General features: G+C 31.9%; 1 long non-coding RNA gene across 2 annotated transcripts in view; it reads left to right on the top strand.

Annotated features, from left to right (window-relative positions):
• The window catches only part of LOC134473849 (uncharacterized), a 217,981-nt gene that overhangs the window by 55,311 nt on the left and 135,370 nt on the right, over positions 1-27,300 (top strand). The window contains exon 2 of one of the 2 annotated variants that reach the window (XR_010044313.1): positions 8,810-8,871. The exons of the other annotated variant lie outside the window; for it this stretch is intronic. This is a non-coding gene — a long non-coding RNA (uncharacterized LOC134473849). The remainder of the gene's footprint in view (positions 1-8,809; positions 8,872-27,300) is intronic. 2 annotated transcript variants of the gene reach the window in all.

Genomic DNA, 27,300 nt, shown 5'->3' with positions numbered 1-27,300 from the left:
ATAGGAATGCTATTGATTTTTGAACGTTGATTTTGTATCCAGCTATGTCACTGAATTTGTTTATTACATCTAGAAGTGGAGTTTTAGAAGTCTTCTATGTAGAGTATCATGTCATCTGCAAATAATGATAGTTTAACCTCTTCCTTTCTATCTTTATTCCTTTTATTTCTCTCTCTCTTGTTTAATTGCTTTGGCTAATATTTCCAGCATTATATTGAATAGAACTGGTGATGGTTGGCAGCTTTGTCTTTTTCCTGATTTTAGAGTGAAAGCTTTCAGTTTTTGACCATTTAATGTGATGCTGGCTATTGGTTTGCCATGGATGACTTTTATCAAATTGAAGTAAAGACCATCTATTCCAATTTTCCATAGAGTTCTTATCCTGAATGAGTTTTGGACTTTATCAAAAGCTTTTTCTGCTTCTATTGAGTTGATCATATGATTCTTATCTTTGATTCTATTGATATGATGTATTACACTTATTGATTTGCATATACTAAACCATCCCTGCATTCCTGGGATGAATCTCACTTGATCATGGTGTAAAATCTTCTTGATGATTTGCTGCTTTCTGTTTGCCATATTCGCTCCTTTAAACTAAAGTTTTCTACCAGTTCATCATGAGAAAATCTATCAGATTCTATTTTCATAAACAATGGTTAACTTATCATGTATTGTTATCTTCAAAATAGTTGTTCAAATTGCAAGATATAGACCTGAAAAATGATCAAACGATAAAAACACAAACCATTCTTTTGACAAACTAACAGAGATTAGTAATATATTTATCTATCTTGTGTGTGTGTGTGTGTATATGTATACATATATATTTTTCTCTTCTTTCTTTTCTCCTTTCCCCTATCCCAGTTGTTCTTTCATTTGGAGCAGTTTCTTTACCTTCACTTTCACAGTATCTACTGTATATTTTGAATCATATTTACTCTTTCAGCTTTTTATACTATGGAGATAATATGATACACACATAAGCTTGATTTATTTCACTTGAGTATTGGTCTCAAGTTGCATTCATAAAAGTCTCAAGTTTATCCTTCTGTATACATGAGTAGTACTCCATTGTGTAAAAATACCACATCTTTTTTATCTGTTCCTTGGTTGATAGGCATCTGGTTTGTTTTCAATATTTAGCTATTACAAATTGTGTTGCTATAAACATGGTTGCACATATATCACTGTGGCATGATATTTTCAATTCTGGGAAAATACTTAAAATAAGAATAACTTGATTGGATTGGATGTCCTATCCTAGTTTTTTGAGGAAATCTCCACACTATCACAAGAAAAGCAGCAGTCTACACTCCCATCAACAGTGGAGAAGGTTCCTTTTTCCCCACAGGCTTTCAAGCATTTGCTATTGATTGATTTTTGATGATAGCCATTCTTTCTGAAGTGAGATGGAATTTCAGTGTTATCTCTGTATTAGAATCTAGTTGTAAATGTTTTATAATTTATTGAATATGTGGACTAGATCACTTTTATGTCATTTGCTGAACTAAAAATCTTAATTTTTGACTTTTTTTTTATTATTATTCTGTCTCTTGACCCAGTTGTGATCCTGACCAAATTATATCAGTAAGTGTGCTTGTTCTGTGAATTTAGTATTGAAGTAAGAAAATTATACTATATTGTTTGTGCAGCATAGAAACTTGAATTGAGAACCTGGTATTCATTTTCCTTCTGTTTTGGAACTTCAGATTCAGAGAGAGCCAGTGTACTGATAGAAAAGAATGAAATAAACCCAAACATGCAAAAGAAGATAACAAAAAAAACAAAAAAAACAAAAAAAAAAAAAAAAGAAAGAAAACAAAAAATGTTCCCTTAAATTTCTGAAAACAAGCTGCATATAAATTGTTTCCACTCAAGATTAGTGGCATTCCCATCAAATTTTGGTCCTTTTGCTCAAGTTATATCAATTTTGATACTTGCAACCACAGACTCAATGTAACACATATTGAGATTGCTAATTGTGAGTTCAATTCAATCAATCTCAAATAATCATTTGACTATTTCAAAAATTAATGACCTGAGTAATTCTCCAACATGGAGATCTAAATTAGGTTAATAATATCTGCCTATTGAATGACAATACTAGATGCTAATGTTCCTTTCTCTCAGTTTTCTTTAAAAAAACTTTCTTGTTTTGTTCCAACATATTTCACTCTTACTAAAATGCAGTTTTTTGAAAATTAGATTATAAGTACTGTCTTACCCAAGGAATTCAGTGGAAAAGAGAAATATAAGACCCATAGGAAAATGTAGGCCAGTAGGAAAGAGTAAAACTATTGTTTCTTCCTGATATAAGAAATCACCTCATGAAATCCTCATCAGGCAGGAAGTCTGACCTTTATTATAAAGGCAACACTTAACTTTTCTAGAAATAACAATCACAAATTTTGCACAATTATTTTGTACTTAACAGTCCTCCAAGTGTTCTGCACCTACTCCATAATTTAATTTTTGTGACAACTTCATTAGTTACTGTTTTATTTTACAAATGACTCAGTTAAAGTTAAAAAGAAGTTAAGAGCTCTGCTGAAGGTGACACAACCATAAAAATCTCAGCACAGGGCTCACTGTTTCTCTTACATCACACCCATGACCTATTCCTATCACAAAATCGTGCCTATGAGCATGACCTAAACTAATGAACATTGCAAATGTCAGGCAAAGAAATACAAAAAGCCTAATAAAGAAACTTATTATTTTTGCATCAATTGTTATTCATGAAATGCTCATTCTTTCTGTATAAAAATATACTAAGATTAACATGACAGTAACAATGTTATATTGGGGTCAAACTTAAAACATTTCTTAAATTTCCTGTGGTTATATATTTTTAAAATAAGATGAAGAAAGCTCAAGTAATTCAACTGCAATGGAAGGACAGTGCCAAAAATATAAATATCTTTCAGTGTATCTATTGTATATGAAATACTGATTTAAAAATTCAATGAAATATTTTAACCTAATCATATCTTTTATGAGCCATCATTATGGCTTATAAAACACAAGAAATAAAAGGACTCAAACTTGTCTTAACCAAATTATGAAATATTTTAAGCAAGAATGAGGAGCTGTTGAGGAGAAAACAAAACACTGTGTTTATGGAAACCATACGGATGACTGGCATAGAAAACTGCAAAGAGAAAGAAGGAAAATTCCCTATAGTGTCTAATACTGAAGATAGGGCACTGGTATTGGCAATGTAAACAGTCTAACAATATTACTGCTATCCATCCACGCCAGAAGGACTGGCTTCAAATACCAAGTCTATATCTTGTCATGTGCATAACTGTATCACATGACTTAGTTTCTTAAAACCTAAATATTATCTTCTGTAAAGTGATGGTAACGATAACTTATATTTCTGAGAGTTGTCCCAGAGATCAAATGAAAATACTTGTAAAATGTGTACCATAATACTTAGTAAAATGTAACAGCTGAATTCTCATTAACAATGAATACTGGTTAATATTAACTATAATGTGTTTGGTCTACCTCTTTCAAATTACATTAAAGCTGTTCTCTATATCTGTCTCATACGTAGTCATTATATGTAAAAATGCCAATATCATTGATGTGAAGGAAAACTTAGTGATGAAAGATTAAGACAAAGTAATAAAACAACAATTTTAAAAATTGATAAAGGCATATATGAAATAAAGGCCTGAGGATTCATCTATCAATGAGTCTCATTATTCCATATTCCAAATAATATCACAGACTTTAAAACACAATTACTTCTTTCCATCAACTAGCAGGAAAATAAATGTTTTTCTAAAGTCTTCTTTTTAATATCTTCTCAGAATATCTTAGGGATATCCTGGATTACTGAACACATTAATGAGTCAGTTGTGAAAACTTCCAAGAATGTTCATTCCATGTTTTCACAACCTTGAAGCCTGAGTTAGCTGGTTTTTCTCTGGAAGCACTTGACTGGGCATGAGATTACCACATTATTTTGTGGTTTGTGCTTTGTGATAATGTCAGCCACTGCTTTCCAGCTGCACTGACTATTATAGTTTGAAACTAAAATGTCCCCTGAAGCCCCATCTGTTAACGATTTGATACCCATCCTGTGACACTATAGGAAATGGTGCAGCTTTCATGAGGTGGGGCTTAATGGGAGGAACAGTAGGTCTTTGCAGGCATGCCCTTCAGGGGAAATTGGAACTATAGATCTTTTTCTTCTTTTCCTTGCTTTCCAGCCACCATGAGTGGGAAGCTTCCTCTCCCTTGCACTATAGCCATAATGTACGATCTTTCCACAGACCCAAAAGCAATGAAGCCAGCTGAATGTGTACTAAAACCTCCGAAACTGTGAGATACACCAAATCTTTGTTGTGTAAAATTGATTGTCTTAGATATTTTGCCATAGTGATAAAAATATAACACACTGATTAGTATCATCGTAACATTTTAACATGCCAATGCTTGCCCTGACTGTAGCTTTGGAACCTTAGAACCACTGCTGGTAATCAATACTAATGTGTACATTTCTTCTTTAGTCAATGAGAAAGTGCTTTTTATTTTGAGTCCCATAGCTGGCTTGGTAAAGATCTACAGGACTATAAAGTTTTAGAACATATCACATATTACTCAATACCTGCTCAAAACCCTTCTCCATTTTCTTTCTTTATTATAGTATTTTATTTTGAACCAGGAAGGCATACTACTAAAATGGGAGTCTGAAAAATCCCTTATTGCTAGCAGTGTTCCTTTGTCCATGTAGTTTAGTTCAGGGCATATAGCTATGCAATCTTAAGTCACAGAACTTTAGGGAAAGATTTCACAAACAATGCTCTACCCTTCTCCCTGACTTTCTCTCTGCCTGAAAGGTAGTTAAGATCTAAAAGGCACAACAGTCTTTTTGCTACCTTGAATCCAAAAGCACAAAAATAAGATCCAATATTCTTAGAATAGATAAAACATGATTGAATTATTATGGATTCCTAAACACATCTATGTATCACCACACTAGTCTTGATCTTTGTAACTGCAGACTTTTTATGGTGCAAGACTGAAACCCTTTTTTGTTTGTTAGGTATTTCTGTCATTTCCTATCAAGAATATTTCTAACAGGTCAAGACTTTGATGATGAAAAGTCACCCTTCACACCAGAAAACTCCTTCCTGCAGATAGAGGTCACTGAAACTTGGTTAGGAGCTTATTAAACCATGTTCTCACTGGAGTACTCAAGGTATAATTAAGCATAGTTTACTAATTTATTTTGAAGGAAAATTCCAGCCTGTGACACTGGACTTGAGCCCATCTGCTCTAATGATCTCCCTATTTGGGGCCATTTATTTCTAAATTCCAGCTGTCTCTCTCAACAGTGCTCCTCTATCGGACCTTCTCTTCCATCAAAAATAAACTTTCCTAAATTAATAGCAAATGAGAACCAAGTTCCTTTAACATCATAGGAGACTGAAAGGAATTAACAGGATAATCTGTATTAAGTTCTTCTAAATTTTCCATCTTATCTAACCAGCTTTCTAGTTTCTAAGGTAGTACTTTTGATTTGTGGCCTAGAATAAAAAGAAATCAGAGGTAATGTTAACATTATAGATCAGCCTGTTGTTTCAGACTTCATATAACCTAGATACTATTACAAATATAAAAAGTTTTCTGAGACTAGTACAATGGCAAAGGAAAGATAAATTAACTATTAGAAACATGATTTCATTAGATTATTCCACATACTTTGCCATTCATAGATTTTTCATGCTTCATAAGTTTATGATTAGAGCTATGGCTATGAGTTTTGCTTATATGTCATTTAATATTATTTTTGAAAACCAATGTTTTATAGTAAATATTATTTATTGGCTAAGAATATATGTAAAGTTTCATATTTGTTGTATTGATAATGAAAAAATCATGCTTCATTATTATCAATATATTAAAAAAACTTTCAGTATCCAATCCAAGTTCTATTTTTACCGCATTTTCTAATAAACTACATCTAGCTTTCCAGCTCATTGTTTTTCTAATTTGTGAATATCACATATGCTCACCATTAATTTTAAAGACAGCAGTAGATTCCCATGCTTCAAACTAAGTTGGATTATTTTGTTATTATTTACAACATGCAATATTACAATAAGTCAAATATAAATAATAAAGTAAAAAATTGCTAAAATATCTTATGTTTGGGCAAAAGAAAGATATGTATTTCTTGAATTCTTCTTGCCATATTGTGCTTTAAAATATTCACATAGCACTCCTACTGACTTTAGGAACACTAAAATATTCTGCTTCAAATAGAAGTAATTTGTTAGTAATTAAGAAACAGTAATTAGTGCAAAAGAGAAATGCCTTTGTTTGTATCATAGCTGCCAGTTCAGAAAACTTTGAAAAGAAAATCACTAAAGTACTAATGCTAAATGAATCCAAAGATAAAAGTTCAAAACACTCAGCACAAAGTTTTAACGAAGTAAGTATACATACACATTTAAAGGTGTTATTCACACTACGTGAAATACTATTTCTCACAACCTCACTTAGCTATATTATCATTCATGAATGGCTCCTCTTTGTTTATTTCATTTTGGTGAGGTTTTTTGAGAAAGGGTCTCCCTATCTACATAGTCACACTGGCTTTGAACTCACTTGGTAGCTCAGGCCAACCTGGAACTTACAGAGATTCTCCTGCCTCAGCCTTTGGAGTTCTGGGATTACATGATGCACCACCACACATAGCTTACAAATGGCTTCTCTTTGGAAGGGGTTCCATGATAGCCCTTGCTAGTGTAGATCCCAAGTTTTTGCCCTCACTTCTCCTATTCATTCACTGGAACCTGAAAGTATATTATTCTGCATTTTATTTGGCTGATTAAGGATCTGTCACACTAAAATGTAAGCTTTATGGGATGAGGATATTTATTATGTCCCAACTATGTCTCCTGACAAATATTAGGTGGTCAATGAAATCTTTGCTGAAAAACAAATACCTAATATTAGAAGGAGCTTATTTGTCTACAAAATCTGGAGAGAATTTAAGTTTTCATTTTTGTGAAATATCTAAGTTACTGCTACATGAATTTTTAAAGATGTGGGGAAATGATGCTTTAAATGTATCTTCAATTTTTTTCTGAGCTTTCATTTAATCAGCCTAAATGGAATCACCTCATAAAAGACAAAAAGAATAAACTCAGTTGTGTCTAAAAATCTATTGCTTTTTTCTGCCTGTGTATCCTTTGATAGCATACCACTCAGCGGTGAAGATTATGGCCAATTTATTTTTATAATTACCTCACTGTCCAGTACTGCATGTTACTTCACTGTCTAAGAAAATTCTGTTGAAAGAGTGACTCAAAACATCACAAGACCCACATCCTCCTACAAGTATTTCACAAAGACCTCTGTCCAACACCAGTGTTTCCCAAACTTGAAGCTGTAGCTAATTAAATGACCAACTGTCTATGGTCAACTGCATGGATATGTTGATACCTAGACAATCAATATAGCTGGGCTGGTTTGACAACACAATTTGTAAACTGCGAGTTGTCAATATAAATCTTTCCCAATCTTTTATAAGTACTCCTTGCTCACTCTCAACCCAAACTAATTCAAGTAATAAAAATATACATAGATAGCACTGTTGAATCAATAGAATTTGACAAAAATTGTTTTCCCAATCAATCCCCCTCCCATGCTATGTAGATGTAATTTCATGTTAGTCTTAAAAGATTCTGTCATATTTTGAGTGATCAACAAAATATTTGTCAAAAAACTGAATTCCTGATATCTGAAGAAACTTATGATGAAGCTTGTCAAAAAGAAATAGTAAAACCTAAAACGGTCCAGATCTAGAAAACACCTACTCTTGTTGTTTTAATTGATCAGGGAAACTAACAAAATGCTGATTATGCTGGTTAATTGCATTTGCATTGTACACACTTTAAAATTGTCATAAATGTGAAACAAAGTTACTGTAGTTGGTTTTTCACCTTTCTTGTATTTTATATGTTAATATTTTAGGTTGAATAATAAAATGAACATTTGGAAGAGGTCATTTTATATTTATAGTTATATCTGGAACTATGGGAGAGAGAATGGAACAAAGATTCTACAGACGGTTACAGATATAAAAAAGACATTTTACATGGATCTACAATCTATCCGTTTGCATTTTATATGGATCAACAATGTATTCATTTCTTCTAAGTTTTTCAGTTTATTGACATACAAGTTTGCAAAATAGTTTCCTCTTGATTTCAACAGTGGCCATTGTTTTTTCTTCTTTTTAACTTCTAATTGCCTTCTTTCATGTAATTGACTAATAGTATGTAGATTTTAATTTTTTTGTAGAATTCACTCTTCAATTCATTAATCCTATTTTTTCCTGATCTCAAATTCATCTATTTCTGCTCTGATCATTAAAATTTCTTTCCCTATAGTAGCTTTAGATTTGCTTGTTCCTGTTTTTTCTAATAACTTAAGCTACACAGTTATGCTATTTCTTTGAACTTGCTGTTTTTGTGCTGTGGACATTTGTAGCTCTGTACTTCCCTGCTTTCATTATGTCCCATAAGTTCTAATACATTGTAATGACATTATCATTTAGATCTAGAAACTGTCTTACTTCTTCCTTGACTTCTTCTGTAACCCATTGTTTATTTAAGAGTGTATTGTCTGGTTTCCATATATTTACATAGTTTCTGTTTTTTCTTTGTCACTAATTTCAAGGTTCATTGCACTGTGATCTGATAATATGCGTGGTACAATTTTAATTCTTTTGTAGTTACTTATACTTGCATTATTGGATCGTATATGGTTTGTTTTGTAGAAAATTCCACGTGCCATGGAAAAGGGTGTATAATCTATTGTTGCTGGAGGAACACTCTGAAGGTATATATTAAGCCCATTTTTTTGAAAATGTGGTGCTACTCTGATTTTGTTGTTGTTGTTGTTTGTATGTTTGTGGTAGTGAAGTACTGAGTTCCCCCATTTTAATTGTTTATGTTTATCTGGTCTTTTAAACCCAGGGTTATTTGCTTTATGAAGGTGGGTGTGCTGTTGTTTAGTACACATATGTTAATATCTAAAACATAAGCTGAATATGGCTTAGAAATTTAAGGATATTAAGGTAATGATATTTACAATTTCAAATGTGATACATTTTCATACACAAGCATTTGAAATAAATTTATGAACAGTGTAGGAGAAGAACAATGCAGACCAGGGAATCTTTTTAGGTCTGATTCAAAACTAAATCATAAACAGAGCATGGGCCACAGTTTGCATCAGTTCCACTTGAAAAGAACCACAGGAAATGTAATCTTTTACCAAGACAGCGCAATATTCCACATCGATGGACATAGTATTCACAGCAACACACTGCTGGCCCAGACTTCTCCCCAGTGACTTAACTGTATTATTTTGTGACATTAAATGCACTCAAAATGTTAATAGATAACTATACAAATAATCGCTGCAAGATCGTCATAAAGAACAGCTTGCTCTCATTGTTTGATCAATTTCATGCCTAAATCTTGTAACCTGGACGATTACTTCTAAGATAACAATATGTAGTACATTAACAAGTGTTAATTTCCCTATTTTTTGAAATTCTGTAGCATTTCTATCTTTTGTTTTTAAAATAAAAAACTTTGTGCAATTACCACTGTACTCAATCTAAGGAATTATTTCAACCTTGTAAACTGGAATTTAATATTCAAGAAAAACTAACTCCTCGCTACACACTCTGCGCAGTCCTTGGTTACAAGCAGTATCTGTCTCTATGAAGTTTACAAGCCTCGTTACATCACAAAGTTGGAATCACATAGTGTTCCTTTTGAATTTATCTTATTTAGCATGTCTTCCAGGTTTGTTTGTGTCACACATTTCACTCCTAGGTAACAGTGACTAACACTCCATTGTACACATGTACCGTATTTGATGTGTGCATACACCTGCTGTGGACACTTGAGTTGCTTCTCCTTTTGCTCTCTGAACAATGTTGTTACAGCCATTGGTTTGTGTATACAGAGTCTGCCAAAAAATTATACATCAGAAAAAATGTATAAATATATAGTACTAAATTTATTGAGATCATGAAATTAATACAAGTTACCTTTGGCCTCCACAATTACAAGAGATTCTCAAAGTGGTGGTCTTTAGCGTCCAGACATTGGTCAGTATCCCACACTTCTGACATGTATATACTTTTTGTTCTTTGCAAGACTCTGTATTTAAATTCCTGCTCTCAAATTTCTTTGAGTGTATCACCACAGTTGTGTTTTTGGGTCATATAATAATGTTATATTTAAATTTTAGGACTTCATATGCTATTAAAATATTTATAAAACAAAATTTTCTTAGTTCGAGGCAGGGATAGTTCTGTGTTCATATGTGAAGACACCTGGCAGTTTGGATCTGATTCTTGGCCAGAATATAAAGAAACAATAATTTATAATGATGGTTTAAAATTCCAAACTCTCCAACTCACACCTAGTGATCACTCAAAAGCTGCACCTTGATCTCATGGGTCTATGGTATTGACCTATATTGACTTTTTTCCCCTACTGTATCTTTTGCCTCTCTTAGAGTTCTGTGAATTTTTCAATTATTCAAACTTGGGCTATCAATGCGAAAAAATATTTCCCATATTTATTTTATGCAGTTTTTTTTTTGAGGGGTGGCCAAAAAATGGTAAAAAAAAAAAAGTAATTTATTATAGTAAAAGACATAGTGCCATTAATGTCCCTCAGAATACATCCTCTTGCCCTAAACACATTTTATTGCTCTTGCCACTTTCTGAAATAACTTTAGAAATCTTCTTGTGTGAAGGCCTTTGGTTGTGTTATTGTGGCTGCTTTAACATCCTAAATAAAATCAAACAGTAAAGGCAAATCACAATGCTTTCATTAAATGGCACTTGACAGCAGCTATTCACCATATTTTTGTCATACCTCCTAAAGATACTCATGAAAAAACTTACAGAACTGCTTCTGAAAGTGATAGGAATGATAAGTATATTTGAGGTGCAGAAAATTATTTTAAGGGGGATTAGTAGTATATGTTTTTCTGTAGCAAAATATTTGAAAATGTAAATATTTGCCAAATATTTTGGACACCCTTTATATGATTCACTTTGAAATTAATAAAAAAAACAGAAATTTCCCAGCACCCAGAGGCCCTTATATCTCTCCTAGTCATTGTCCCCATAAATATTAAGTACACCTATGCCTCTCTTATTTTTAAATCGTATACATGGAAGTGTATAAAGTTTGTTCTTGTGTCTTCTCTCATGAACTATTTTAGAAATTCTATTTCTGTATGGTATTTAATTATATGCATATTACAGAACACATTAACCCTCTCTACTATTGAAACACATTAGCATTACTTTTATTTTCAGGTTATTCTGCATAATGCCACTATGAATATTCATACACATATCAATTGGTAGCACACAAAAAATTCTGTTGGATATAAACTAGTAGTAGAAATGCAACATTATGAGATACACATGCATACTGCATTATGAATCCTATTTAAGAAATCTTTGCCTGTTCTCATTATTTGCCGAAGTATTCTGCTAAATTGTTTTTAGTAATACTTTATGTTTTGCTCTTGACCTATGTGAAACTCATATGAAATAAGAAGCTAAGATATATTAACTTTTTCACATAATATTCAATTGACTGAGAATATTTACTTAAAAGAACAGTCATTTCATTGCATTATTTTTGAATATCTTTGTAGAAATAAAGTGTAGGAGACAGAGAGAGAGAGAGAGAGAGAGAGAGAGAGAGAGAGAGAGACATAGATAGATAGATGACAAATAGGTAATAGACATCTAAATTCTGTATTTTGGTCCACTATTTTAAATATCACTTCACCAATATTACTGAACATTGTTATATTCCTTGATATGTTTAAGTCCTTTGTGCTTTTTTCTTCTTCAAGATTACTTTGATTATCTTGGCTTTTTCCCATTTCCATATGAATTGTACAGCTACAATTTCAACATTTATATCCACACACAAATGATACAGGACTTTAGAAGAGGATTGCATTAAATTGATGGCAAATTTGAGGAGTATCCTTTTTACATTATCAAGTAGTTCAATTTATAGACATAATATTCATTTCTATTTATGTGAACTGCCTTTAAAAATAATTCAGAGTTTCTTATTTTTGTAAAATGCCTTCCACATTATTTTAGATTTAATCTCCATTTTTTGAGTGCGCCCCAGAATTTTACTCTTCTCTCTTTAACCTAACATATGTTCTAATATGGTAAACTAACTACTGAATTCTTAATTTCATTTAGTTCCTGCTCTTCTCTAGAATTTTCATTTTATTACATCTATGAAGTCTAGTCCTCTAAGAAAATATCGAATATATCAGTGAATATATTGATCACTGTTATTTTAATTTTGAGACTAATTATTTCAATATGCAGTTTGGAGATCTAATTCTAGGCCTTGCCTTATTTACTCTAGGTGCTTTATTTTGCTCCTGGTATGACTGGTAATTTTTTTAACCAAATCTTAAAAATTGTACAGGTTTTGCACAGAACCATATTTTTCCTAATCTTATTATAGGAGTAAACCTTATCTTCCTAGAAGCAAAAGAATGACAGATCTTTGTAGTGAAATCAGTGACTAAATTAGTTTGAGGCTGCATTTAGAGTGTTACCCTCAAACTGACTCATTTACTCTCTTACTTGTTTGTAGAGCTCTGTGATTTCCAAATTTTATGAATACTGCAGACTGGGATTTCTGACTATATTACTGAGTTTTTCTTTTTCTGAGACATGGAGAAAGGAGGTTTAATTTCACTCAAGATTTCAGGCTATTGAGTCCATGTTTGCCTGGCTGCAAAGCAGCCACCTCATGGTGGAAGTGCATGATGGTATAAAAATGCCGGCCATGAAGCAAAAGGGGACAGCACCAGAGAGGAAGAGGTAAGGGACTAGATGTAGACCCCAGTCACATTCATGACCCACCAGACACATCCAGAATAGTGCTTGATTAATCCTCTGTGCAATTTCCAGGCCAGCCAAGTTGATAGCCTACTGAAACATTCACATTCTCCTCCAAAGTTTGCCTTCTTAAGCTTTCATAGAAGGCAATATGTATTTTGTTTTCTCATTCTTCTGTTTGGCTTCATAGTCCCTTTCTCAACCTTTCTAAATTAGTAAATAGAAAAACTATCAGCATCAGCTATTAGAACGTCTCCACATTGGTCTTTTGTTCAGTCATGGTTTATTAAGCTTTGGATCCTTTGGCCACCCCCAAAATATTTTATACTCTAGGTTTACGATATATCTAAACTCTTTCTGGCTTTTCTGTCTCTTATTTTCTAATCTGTGTCCAGGTCCTTAGCCTTTTGGCATCTGTACTAAGCTGATAAATGTCCTCAGGAATTCATACTACTGGATCATGATAAGCTCAGGATGCATGCAAAATTGAGAGTCTAGAAAAACTTAATAATTATGTACCTTTTATCTGACACTCAAATTTAACTCAGTATTAAGTATTTTAATTTATTAAATCTAGCAATCTTAACCACAATGTATTTCTTTTCTCTTGGATCTGGTCCCTAAAGAACTGGCTGTCTCAGTAGTTCTCTAATGGCACAAATTCAGTATTTCTGTTTTTATTTTTATTGGTTTTTTTTGTTAAAATAATATCTTTTCTCTAGCTTTTATGATTAGAGATGATACTGATCATACACAACCTAATTCACCACATCCAGAAACAATAATTCATTATACTTTCTTAAAATTAAAGAATGAGGGGCTGGGAATTTAGCTCAGCAGCATAAGCACCTGCCTTGCAAGCAGGCAGTCATGAGTTCGATCCCCAGTACCGATAAAAAAGAGAAAAAGAAAAAAAAAAGTAAAATTAAAGAATGATTTTTTTTTTTTTAAAGTTTATTAGTTTTGCTATTTTTTTTTTTTTTTTTTGTCTTTTTCTTTTTTTATCGGTACCGGGGATCGAACTCAGGACCGCCTGCTTGCAAGGCAGGTGCTTATGCCGCTGAGCTAAATCCCCAGCCCAAGAATGATGTTTTTGATAAAAAAAAAAGTCTGGCTAAACTTATGAATCATAATTGTAATTGTAGCAAAATAAAAGGGAAATTAAAAACATATTTTAACTTTAATAAGCGTGATATTCATTTTTAGGCCTTTATCGATATTGTTGTCTTTCCTTAAAAATATTACCTATCACTTATTCAAGATCTTTTCTTTCAGATGACACATTTCCATAGAAATTTCCCCCATATCTCAATTTGTTTTAGCTAGACATAGATTTTAATTTGGTTTCATTAAACATTATCTTTGCAAAACCCTATTTTAATATTATTTTGAAATGTCCTAACATTTATAAAATCAATTTATCTGTTTTACCTAGAGAATGTTTAATATGAAAATAATAAATTTTTAATTTTAACAAATATTTAGAAATAGTTGTTAGTCAAATAATATGAATTTACTGTTTAATGAAAAGAAATATACAGTATCAATAAACTGGAAGCCTATCATTCAGAAAATCCCCATGAGTATCTATTCTCAGAAACCAGATTTTGATACATTGAAAGTAGGAAGTGAATGGAAAACTGGACGTTCCAGGAGGGCAGTCATTTCATTTTGCCATTTTCATTTAGACTTCTATTTTAACAATCTGTGTTCCCAAAGGAAGGGTTTATGCAATATTATAAAAGAGCTACACAAACACCAAACTAGAAGGGTACCTTAATGAAGCAGGAGATGTGTGTGTTTCCTTTTGCAACCTGTTTTGTCATGTTTATTACTCACTTTTATCTTTCTAATTGATTCATAAACATTAACACAATATATTTAGCACATTTATTCTTTGACCTGTAAATTGGTTTTATTTTCTCAGTTTACTATTTGAAAAGAAAATACAATAAATTGGTTTAAAATGAAAATCATCAACTAAAAAATAAGACTTCTAAAAGAGAAAGGAGCATATTGTTTTAAACACTGTTACTTTTATATTCATAAATGTTTGTAAACATATTTAAGGAAATATTAGGTGCCAGATTTGAGCTATAATGAAAAGATAGTTATAGTGCTGTTCTCATTGGTTGTAGTTGAAAGAATTCAATAGAGTATTTTTTTGCAATTTTTAATGTGTTACAGGATGAGCTTGCAGTATACTGTAATTAATTCTTTAATGGCTAGAATGTTTACACAAAAACAAAAAATTACTTAGGTATTAGATGGGAATTGCATAATTATTAACATTATTCTTTATTATTAATATTAATGTGTAAGCCTTTAAAAAACACTTAAATTCTTTAACAGTTGATTTCATAATTTGTATTACTTAAAATGATTCAGACTAAACAGGGAAAATCCTACAGGATATTTCATATTCTTCTGGGGAACACTGAGAAAAAATCGAAAGGTTAATTATTATCATTTCATATTCAGAGGATAGTCCATACATATTTTTAAAATTAAAAAGGCACATTTTCCTTAAAATAAAATTTGAAATAGTGAGAGGAACTAATTGTCTTTAACTTCAGTAACACAATCAGAAAGCTATTTCAGAAAGTTTATCTTTTGAAATCTAACAAACCACCAAGATCATGATTAGTGTATGTAATGTTATGACTGCTTTACATAGATAAATTAGAGAAAAGACATTAAGTTCTACAATAATCTCTTAATCTCTAAATATTGGAATTTCATTGCTGTGTGATTCTTTGCATAATGTGTTAAGAACAGAAATTTATAAGCAAATACATAAATCCTGTGTTGAAAATTCATCATGAGATTTGAATATACATTTTTCAATGCTAAAATTTCATTTTTGTTCATCTTCCAACTTTTTGCCTGGGCAATTTAAACAGAGAGAGGTACACCCATACATACATGCACACACACACACACACACACACACACACACACACACACACAATTGACTATAGAAAATATCTACTTATTTCTCTTCAATAAGAATATTGTACTAAGGATAATTTTATAAATATTTTAAAAGATAAGCCTGAAATATCTTTTCTATCTTACCCAGGTATAAGGACTAGATACTGCAAACAGCCCATTTTATTCTTCCAAACTAGGTTCATGTTTTTAAAAGTAGGTAGAGTGACTATGAGTCTCATCGGAAATGAGACAAACTCTAGGGAACTAGTGAATGAGAGTCCCCCAAAAAAGGCAGCCAGTCTGCACTTTCAGCTGATTTTTACTACTTATAAACTCAGAGTTGTCATTTTTAAATTTCAGATGCTTATACAAAATTTCCAGGTGTTTAAACTTCATAAACATCGAATAAAATGTATATGCATACTACCTACCCAAGTCCACTATTTCTACTTGAATTAAACTTAAGAGTTAACATATCTGCTGACTCTCTTGACCTTGTACTTAATATATTATGAACCTCTTAAAACAAGTATTATAACACTAGTCTCTCTCTGTCTCTCTCTATCTCTCTCTCTCTCCTTTCTGTCCTCTTTCTCCCTTCTCTCTTTCCCTCCCCTCCCCCTACCTCATCTGGTACCAGGGGTTTATCCCCAGCCATTTTTATAATTTTTATTTTAAGACAGAATCTTCTTGAGACTTATTTTTATTTTAAAGAGAATAAAGGCAAACAAAATAAAATAGATTAAAGCCAATCAAAACGAATCAGTGTAAATGACATAGGACTTCAAAACAATAGAAAACCAACAGTGGTTACCATAATGTCTCTTCTTGTTTTCAGTACAGCTACAGATACTCTCAGACATAGTGAAAATCAAACAGAATAGCACAAAATAGAACCAATAAAAACAAAACAATGAATGCAATAAAGAACTTCAAAACTAAACAAGAGAAAATCCAAAATGGCTACCACAATGTATTTATTAATCTTTGAAATAGCTGCCCATGTCATTGGATATAACAAAATCAAACAAAACAAAATAAAACCCAACCGAGAAAAACAATGAAAATGATACAGGACTTCAAAACAAGATGATAAGGAATTGGTAATGACCACCACCCTCAGAAGGAGATCCCCCATTGATGATACACTGCGTATTGTTATCCTCCAAATAGATGATCAAACTACTGGTCTTAGACATGCAAAATCAGTGAAGCATTAAACAACAAAAGCATTAAACTGTATTCCACCTCAGTAGCCATCATCACAGCCTGTGTTTCTTCAGATCAGTTGGTCACTTACAGTGGAGGTGTGAGTGGGCTCTTTTTTTTTTTTTTTTTTACTTTATTTGTTAATATTAAGAAGAAAAGGTAAAACAAATTTTCACAACAAAATAATGAAAAAATAACAATTGTTGATAAATTACACATCATTATCTTTAGTCACTCAAGTACAAAATACGGGCATAAAAATTTCTTCAATCAATATTAGCACAACCTTTCCTGTTCAGTGAACTAAGTGACACTAATGGTATAACTAACTTGCATTTTTTTCTTTTCCCTTCTATCCTTTCTCTTTTCCCCTATGTTAGTTTCTTCTTTTTTTGAAGTTTCCTCCCATTTCACAGTGACTATTGTATATTTTGAAACTTTTGGTTTCACATATGTCACTGTTGTGTGATGTTTTTCAATCCTTCTGAGAAGATACACAGAAGAGGAATACCTGGGTTGAATGGAACCTCTAATCCTAATTTTTTGAGGAATCTCCACACTGATTTCCACAGTGTTTGTACTAGTCTACTCTCTAACCAACAGTTGTAAAGGGTTTCTTTTTCCCTACAGATCCAGGAACATTTTTTATTGGTTGATATATTTTTTAAAAATTAAGTAATTTTTTAATGAATAAGGGAGAGGATAAGATAAAAGGGGGCATAACAACATAACAATACTGGTTAAAGCATAACACTTTCAGCAACCTAGTGCTTCACCACCAAATAACCCAACTTAATAGTAGTTACCATAGTGTTTTTTTCTTTGAAATATTTGAATATAACTTCATATGCTATAGCATCAAACATATCAAGACAGTGTAACACCATTCAAGTGGATGAAAGCATTGAAGAGTATTTAGAACCAACTAACAGAAAAAATGATCAATGGTTTCAATATTATCTCTTTGCCTATAACAATTTTTGTTTATACTACCACATATGATAAAATCCAGCAAGTTACAACATGATAAAATCAATGGAGACAGAAGAACCATAGTTTGGTGTGGCTTTAAGACAAGATGTTATTAAATCGGCACTAGCTGTTATTATGTCTTATTTTCTTCAAAGTGGCTGTTCATTGCATCACCGGCCATGATATCAAACATCCCAGAATAAAGCCATTCCAATTAATGAGTGAAAATTTTATAAGGCTTCAAGGCCATATAATGGTGAGTGGGCTCTTGTTTCCCAATCTGCACTCCAGAAGGAACTGGCATCTACCTCTCCCCCAGCAGCCCACACATTGTGACAACACACAGGGAGGGCTTGCTTCCTGGTGACTTCTTGTTCTCTTGCCCTGCCAAGACAGAGTCTTCTTAAATCACTAAATTGCCAGGCTAAATTTTGCAAGCCTTCTACCTCAGCCTCCCAGAGTACTGGAATGACAAACTTTTGCCCCACATTCAGCAAGCAGTTGCCTTCTTAATATAGGCAAACAAAACATTTTCACATAAACTGTCTCATTAAATGTCTGTTGTGAAGTTTGATATGTTATAAATAATAATCTTAATGAAGCTAACAATTAAAATTATAATTATAGAACATGAAATCTAAGTAGAATCAAAGAAATGTTATAGACATTCCCTCCAATTTGTGAATGAGGAAACTAGCTGGATAGTGACACTCTCATCTTAAGAGAATGAGGAGGCATATATAACACACTGAGTAAGAAAGATGGACATAATGGCAACCAGCAGATTCTTCTGAAAGGAAAATGTATTGCAATTACTCCTCAGACTTGCTTAAATATAATCTACTGAAAATATAGTTCACCATGTGTTTGCTTGTTTGTCAAATCAATTTTCAAGCCTATGTCTTCAACACACTGTAGGGGAAAGACATTAACCTAGTAGAATTAAACCAGTGATATACAATTTCCTAAAAGCTCTACTGATTCTCAGGGCTAATTTCATAACAAATTGTAAAAATGGTTATTGACCATTTCTGAGACAAAGGCAACTTTGTGGGGATGAGAAGCAAATGAAAATAACATCTACCACCTTAACTAGAGGACACAATCTTTAGTAACCAGGGGGACACAATTATAGGTTTCTATGATGCAGCTACTAGTGCCTGTAAGTTCAAGTTACCTGTGGCTTTTAGACTGTCTTCCATAAGGTGCACATTTTGTTTGTATCTCAAACAATACCATGTGTAAAGAACAACATTTTTACCCTAGAGCAGAATGTGTTATAGTTCCTATTTTGCTCAAGTATCTTTTATGACATGTAACCAATATATTTCTACAGTGATGTCTTAGTCTTGAAGTTAAACACAAAACAAAGCAAACATGAAGCAAAGTGCTGGAGGTAGGAATGCTGAGAGATAAAGGTAGAAGCAAGTTCCCTGAGAGTAGTTGCATCCCTTTCCATGACAATAGAGCTCTCTCTCCTTAGGAGATATTTGCTAAGAATCTCAGTTATATCCAAAGTATGACTTCCTTAATTTCATGACTTTTTAATCCCCTTGGACTCCTACACTACATAGTGTTATGAATAATCATGCTGAATGAATAAATTAATTTAAAAGTGAAAGGCACATTGCCATTAGTTGTTGGTGACCACTATGAAGTGGCTCTGAGCAGGATTTGAATTTTACTATTGGCTTTCTATGTTTATCTGTGAGTCTGTGCTAGGCCTCAGTCCCTTGCCTGGTGACGGGAGCTGATTCACAGTAAGTGAACCTCTATGAATCACTGGTCCTGGCTGAGGCCGGTAGTGGCCTGTGAGGCCACAGATTCCTCAAACGGCAAGATAAGGCCTCAGCTGCGGACACTTGGCTCAAACATCAATTAAGTAAATAGAGACTGCAGCTGCAGGAATTACTCCTACAGTCTCACTTTTACCATGTCTTCATAAGACAGTTCTACTAAATCTACTAAATGATTCATTAACTTGGAGATGTTTTTGAACTGACTCCCAAGGTCCTGCTCATTGCCTATGCTTTCCTCAGTTTCCCTGCCCCTTGTTTTTGGGCCTAATAAATAAAGTGGGCAGTCCAGAGAAGTCTTTGTCTAGCCCTCAGAGTCTCAAGCTTAACTAAAGGGTTTTGACCCTCCTGGAGCCCTAAAACCATGTAACTTGTCACATTTTATTTAAACATCTGCCATACACTCATTTGTGAGATCAGGAATCTAGGTCAGGACCTAATAATTAGTTTCCTTGCCACACACATGCTCACTTATGCAGCGTTTTTGCCCCTTTCTAAAGCAGTTCTAAAAGTCTTCTTGTGTCTTTTCTGTTGTGCCCGCCTTGAATTCCTGAATCAGTTCAAATGTCTACAGCAATTTCTATCACACAAGAGCATTCTGTGGTGCCCTCATCCTCTTCATTCACCAGATCTGGGCCCTTGTGCTTTCTGTTCTCTGCTTAAAATCAAGAAGACTGAAAAAGTTTTTGAACTATCAGGGGATGGGGCGGCCAGGGGAGCACAATCAAAGACATGACAGAGGACTTCCAGAATCGCTTCAGGAAGTGGTGAGAAAGACTGGTGTGTTTGCACTGATCAGAATTAAGGAACTATTTGAGGAAACAAATAGTCATGTTCCTTTTAATGTATTTTTTTTAAATTTAAACATTTACCGTGTATTTTGATTATTTATTGCTAAACAGGGCTATTCTAATTAGCTCACAGACTTTTCAAATCAGTTGAATTTTTCACCATGGAGAATAGAACTAATTCATTTTTAAAAGTTTAAGTATAAAAGAGGAAGAATAAAATACAATACCTCAACCCAAAGACTTCCACAGGCACAAGAAAGTTCAATACACAACTAAATCTCAATGCATACTGTTTAGCTGATATATACATATATGTATATATCAAGGAAATGGGACCATGTGCTAATCACTTGGGGTGAAGAAAAGACAACTGAAATGTTCTCAGTAAAAGAAAGAACTTGAGAATTATGTCACTAAATTGGAAGAGCAGACAGCTTCAATCTTTTATGCACCCACAGAGACAAGAAAAAATGAACAAGTACCTTTGGAACCAAATTTTTCGGAACTCTGGAAAACAACAGTCATTAACAGCAACCAAAAAACAACTGCTATGAAGAAAGAGGCCATTTGAAATAACACAGTTTTATTCATTTTGCCCTTTCCCCACCATTCCAAAAAGTGATACAACAACATCTATGATTTTTGATAAGTTAGGAGATAGTTTAAAAGGTTGGATACATTGGAATACAAAAGTCAATAAGGAAATTATTCCAAAAGATTATTGAGATGAAAATATTGATAAAATATAGATGAAGGAAAGGAATATTGAAGGTGATTCAGAAGCAATAGATCCAGCACAGAAGACTCTACAATGTATATAAAATAGTTTATAAAGTTATATATTACAAGTAGATAGCCCATTTCCATCAAAATATATACTCTCATATTGTACTGATGTGTCCAATGGACAAAAATTCCTAAACCTATACTTCTCTTTGTGTCCTATAACCTTCTTTTCCATGTATTTGGTAGTGTCAGCTTTAAAATTAAGAATATATTGGAAAGTAAACATGCTCTGTATTATTATAGGCAATCACTTTTCACTTCTCCAAGTCCTCTTTTTAAACTCACTTTTGTAATAATACTTCAGTGACACATATAAAATTCTAAGCAGTAGCTCACAACAGTGGGCCAAAGAGTAAAACATTTATTCAACACCAACATTCCAGTTAAATTCCATACGTACAGTAAAACTATAGGCCATGTTGCTAATACACAGATGACAACTGTGCCACTGCTTATCTGTAACTACCACTGGTGATGAGAGGACAGAACATTTCATCAAATGTTATGGGGATTTGTGTTGATCCTAAACACAACCATTTTGTCATGTTGCAATTTGTTACATAAGTCTCACATAAACTTAGATTTAAGCTCATTTGTGATTTGTTTCATTTAGAAATATCCTTACAACATATATGAAAGTAAACAGACATATTATTAGTAACATGGAACCTAAATGAACAAAAATAATGAAGATTAGGATAAAAAGAACTCATTGTGTTTGACTTTGTAATTTCAAGCTATAAAGTTATTTACAGAAAACACACACCTGTCAAATTTCATCAGTGTTTGATTCAAGATTATCGAAAAGAATACACTTTCATATTAGGTGCTTGTTTTACTTTCTTCTGTTTTTCTTACATAAGCATCTCTGACTTACCTGAGAACAAATTTTAGTGGTAAAAAATATTTCTGGTAAATAAAACTTTTGTTTTTATTGAATCTTTGCTCTAAACTGTAATAGTTCTTATTCTGTCTCCACATTCCCAGGTCAAGATTCTATCAAAAATATTTGTATGCTCTTCTATTTATTTTGAAATTACTACTAATTAAGCATATTACTAGTTAATTTCTCCTTATTTAGATGGAACAGAATATAAATATCTGAAAAATCAGGGAAATAGCAACTCAATAAATTCTATAGGTATTCAAATAATAACATGAGGGTATAAACAAGCTAATATCAACAAATTAGGCAGTTTATGTGAGAAAGAAAATTTATTTGAAGGCTACAAACTACAAAAGAACCCTCAAGAATAAAAACATAATTAACATAGCCCAATAGTTGTTAAATAAATTGTATTCTTAGTTTAACAATGCCCTACAATAAAAGCTCTAAGCCAGAGTTGTGGAATAAAAAGTACAATTTCTTACAGAAAGTTGAGAAGAGAATAGTTCTTAAGTATTCTTATGAAGTTAGCATGATTTGGGATATATATATCCCAAACGGGTAAAGTATTATAAGTAAAGAAAACTATAATGCAACATCTGACATAAACAAGAATCTAAAATCTTTCCACAAAATTGTAGCAAATTCAATAGAGTATATAAAAAAAGATAATGTTCATAAGCAATAGGATATTATCCAAGAAAATAAGGTGACTTAACATTTGAAAATTAATCCATATAATTCTCCACGTAAACAGACAAAAGAGAAAAATGATGTAATCATCTCTGTAAACACAGAAAAAGCATTGGACAAAATCCAGTGCGCATGCCCCATAAGTGTTCTACGTAAATTAAAAATAGAATATTTTCTAAAAGGTAACAAATATGGTTAACTTTACTTAATGGTAAAGTTCAACCAAGGGACTTCAATTTCAATGATTATAATATCTAATATTTTTCTTATGTCAATAAATATACACATCCCAGAAATTAATTAGGAATTTGTCATAACATCTGCACCGACTACTAAGAGTAAATTTTAGTTTCCATATTTTCATGTACCTAGTGCTATGATTGAATAATGGTCTCTGGATCACATTTAAATCAAAACTTTTATTTATGAAAAAGTGTATAAAATAAAATAACAAAATAGTGCTTGAGGTCTAGAGTACGTAAAGTATATTAAATTCAAAAAGAAAACAAATATTGCATTATCTAAATAGTCTAAAACAAGAACAAACTTTTCATAGAAGGAAGCAAGTGGACACTGAAAAATAGAAGTGAATAGAGACTCAAATTAAACAGAAAAGGGAAAAACTACAGTGAAATCAAAATATATTCTTTTATGTGCATGAGATTTTTAAAATTAAAAAATTGGCTTCCCTATTATATGATAATGAATATATTGAATTACATTTCCAAAATAAGAATGTATCACACAAATAGAATTTTAAGCAAAAAGCCAGTCTCCTAAAAATATAATTTAGATACTTCAAATGTAAGAGCAATAATATTATTTAATACATATATTATATGTAGCACACCTAAAAAGAACATAGCCAAATTGATGCTGGTAACATTTATTGTTTAATGACGGCAGAGAAAACTCAAGAATACATTGTATTATTCATTATATCTTTTATATATTACTATTACATTAAAAATTAAGGCATAATTCTTACACAGAGACACAGCTAAATTTCAACATTTTACCTTTAATTAATGGAATGAAGAATTTTATTCTTTCATTTATGTTTGTGCATAAAACAAAACAAAACTAAGGTGCATACATGAACTCTTCTAGACTTAAATAATAAAATTCAATACTATTACTCAGAGATGACAGCAATAAAGACATACAGTAAAACTAAAAATATGTTGTTTCATTCTAAATACTAAATTCTAATTACTAGAAATAAGAGTTTGATATGCAAGTTCAATTGCTAATTTTTTATTGTGAAATCTTATTTCTAGCACATAAATGATTTCTAAGATATAGAGAAATTACTCTTTCTATATTTTACATCAAGTAATTTTTTATTTCAAACTTGAGAATTACTTTGCACCCAAATCACCAACTTTCAGCATCCCAATATATCTCCAGATGAACGTCACTCCAAAACTTGTTTTGCTTGCAATAGTCAAGATTGCTTTTTAATTAAAATTATAACCCCTCACCCTTTTCCAATTGCCTCTAGCATATTTCATTTACCATGCATTATTTATAGTAAAACAGACTTTACATACTTGTAAATAGTTCAGTGAAGTATGTATTCAAGCATGTTTAAAAAATTAAATATTACTGGAACTTATTCTTCTACAGTACATTAATTTACAAACAAATGGATTTATTTCTCTTAATGGGTTATGATTAACATCCACATATTTAAAATGTTAGTGAAAAAATAGGTCAACCTGATTCTCTTTATATCTAACAATATTCTCTTTGCTATTCAGTGTATATTATTTTTCTGAGTCAGCTTTATAAATTCCTTATTTCTTAGACATGCACAACTGGTAAAATAAAAATGAAAATATGTTACATTATTCAAATATGTGTTGAAAATTCCAATACAGTTTTAATAGAAAATATATTCAAACAGTCAGTGCCAGGAGGGAATAAAATAACTTACCATTCCTTGTATGTAGCTAAAGAATCATTTAAAAGACATTTTTGATTTGTAAATCAAGCATTACAGAATCTGAATATTAGATCGAATCTGAAGAAAACATTTTATATACAGATTAGATTTTTTTGTATAAAAATGCATTTCAGCTGCTTACCCTGAACTATCTATCTAAAAATTTGTTACTATTAATGTATTTGATGTAATGTATGTCCACATATACATGTTTTGTTTCCCTGTTTACAACTTCCAGTAATACTAATAGAAATTACCAAGTCTTGCTAAAATATATGATCCTTAGAGTTGTGAAAATTAGCCTCTGTTTTTCTGTTTTCTTTAGAGAACAGGTTTGTTAAATAATGTACTACTCATGATCTAATAAAACACTGCAAAACCAAAGACAATTCCTTCATTTCCAAAGCTTCCTCAATTTTGCAAGGTACATAACAGAAGTATTACTTCACAGTTGCAGCTGCTCTTAAAACTTACACCTTTCTCTGAGTCATAAAAATAACAAACTATGTAAGTATGAAGAAATGTGGCAAATTTTAGATCTTTCATGAGCCAATTTATCAATTGGAGGCAATACTATGCTTTGCTTAAAACTGAAAAAAAAAATTCTAATGTTTCACACATTAGAAAATGTACTGTGGAATTATGAATAGTGGAAGAGTCAATTTATAACTAGATTTTAAGAAAATATTAGGCATCAGCTGAGAAGATAATGAGATTCACTACAACGCCCATTCTCGTTAACTTTTATCTACTTTTGAAGACCTACAATGTCTCCAATGTTTTGGTTTTGTCGGTTTTATTCTTTACGGTTTTGTTCAATTGTATTACAACTAATGATATAGGCAATTCTATTAGAAATAGCGGGAGGCATTAGGGTAACCATTGTTGATCACCTTGTATTATGTTTTTATATTATCTATTATGTCCACCCTTTTGACTTGACCGATTCTGTTCTATTATGTCACATTTGGTTTTACTCTCTTCCAAAAAAGCAACAAGAACCGTGGGAGCAATGAAACCCAAAATGTGTAATAGTCACTGTACAAAAGAGAGGAAAAGAAAGTGCTCTAAACTATATAACTGCATGTATATTTAAAAGTATAAGATAGAAAATGATATCACAGAGTTTTATTGGATCATTGAACAGAACTGTTTGCAGTATCATTGGTGGAATGTCCACTCTACAAGCTTTAATTTTGTGACTTGAACAATTATTTCTAAGATGGCAATATGTAATCCATTAACTAGTGATTTCCTACTGTGCATTTTTTTATTCTGTAAATCTGTATAACTTGTACCCCTTCACTGTTTTTTTTTCTTTCTTTTCTTTTCTCCTTAAATAAAAATTAAAAAAAAAAAGAAAATAAAAAACCTGATATATAAAGTTACTCATATAATTAACTAATATCTGTAGATCAAATGTTTTGAGTCCAGTAAAACAAAATTTTAAAAAAGGTTTGTGACATAGTGGGTAAGTTTTTTAGGAAGCTGCTCACTAAAGATAAGAACAAAGAGAAGACTCTATTTTAAATATACTGTTTATTCTTATTTGTTAGAACTCTTAAAAGAGTTCTGTATCTACCACCTGCATTCTTTTTCCTTCCATTACACCCATTCCCCCAAATATCTACGCAAAAGTATAACATATGCCAAAAATAATGAAAGAAAACATTTTTCCAATTTACCATCACCAAGTCAATTAAATTACCCACAATATAAAGAAACTGGAAATGTAAAAGCCTTGAAAGCAGTCTACTATAAAAAATTATATAATGTCGAGTCTAGCAGGACATCAACATAAAACAAAATATGCAATGGCTAGAGAAAAATAATTTTTAAAAAGTTCACTAAGACATAAAACTAAAATCCAAGGAAGAGCTATAAAACTTAAAGAGCTATAAAACTATCATTTATCAAATGAAGTAATTTTTAAAAGTAAAATAATAAAATACTGAGTGTATCACCACATGTTAAGCATTAGTTAAGTTTCTTCCCTCTAGTTCTTTTATTCAGTCCTCAAAATATTCATGAAATAGTTTAATACCTTAATTATAAATAATGGAACTGAGTTTTGAGGAAAAGTTCACTCAAGGTGCTTTAGTCATTGAAGGGCAGATTCTCAATTTAGTTCTTACTAATTAGATATTTAAAAATTACATATATATATATATATATTCAAAAGTTTAACTGGAAAAAAGGAGTTGATGAATACTGATAAACCTTAGCGGTAAAGGATCTGATTATCCCTGGTTGAGATGGTGGTAAGAAACATTATTAAGAAGTATCTTCCATTTTTCTTTTTCATTTTTGTTTTGGAAATTAAAATAAAC

The sequence above is a fragment of the Cavia porcellus genome, unplaced genomic scaffold (assembly GCF_034190915.1).
Source record: "Cavia porcellus strain 051 isolate PalLab524CR breed Dunkin Hartley unplaced genomic scaffold, mCavPor4.1 scaffold_28, whole genome shotgun sequence".
In the NCBI taxonomy this organism is placed as follows: domain Eukaryota; kingdom Metazoa; phylum Chordata; class Mammalia; order Rodentia; family Caviidae; genus Cavia; species Cavia porcellus.
Note: the sequence above shows the minus strand (reverse complement) of the source record. Positions and strands in the feature narration are given on the sequence as shown.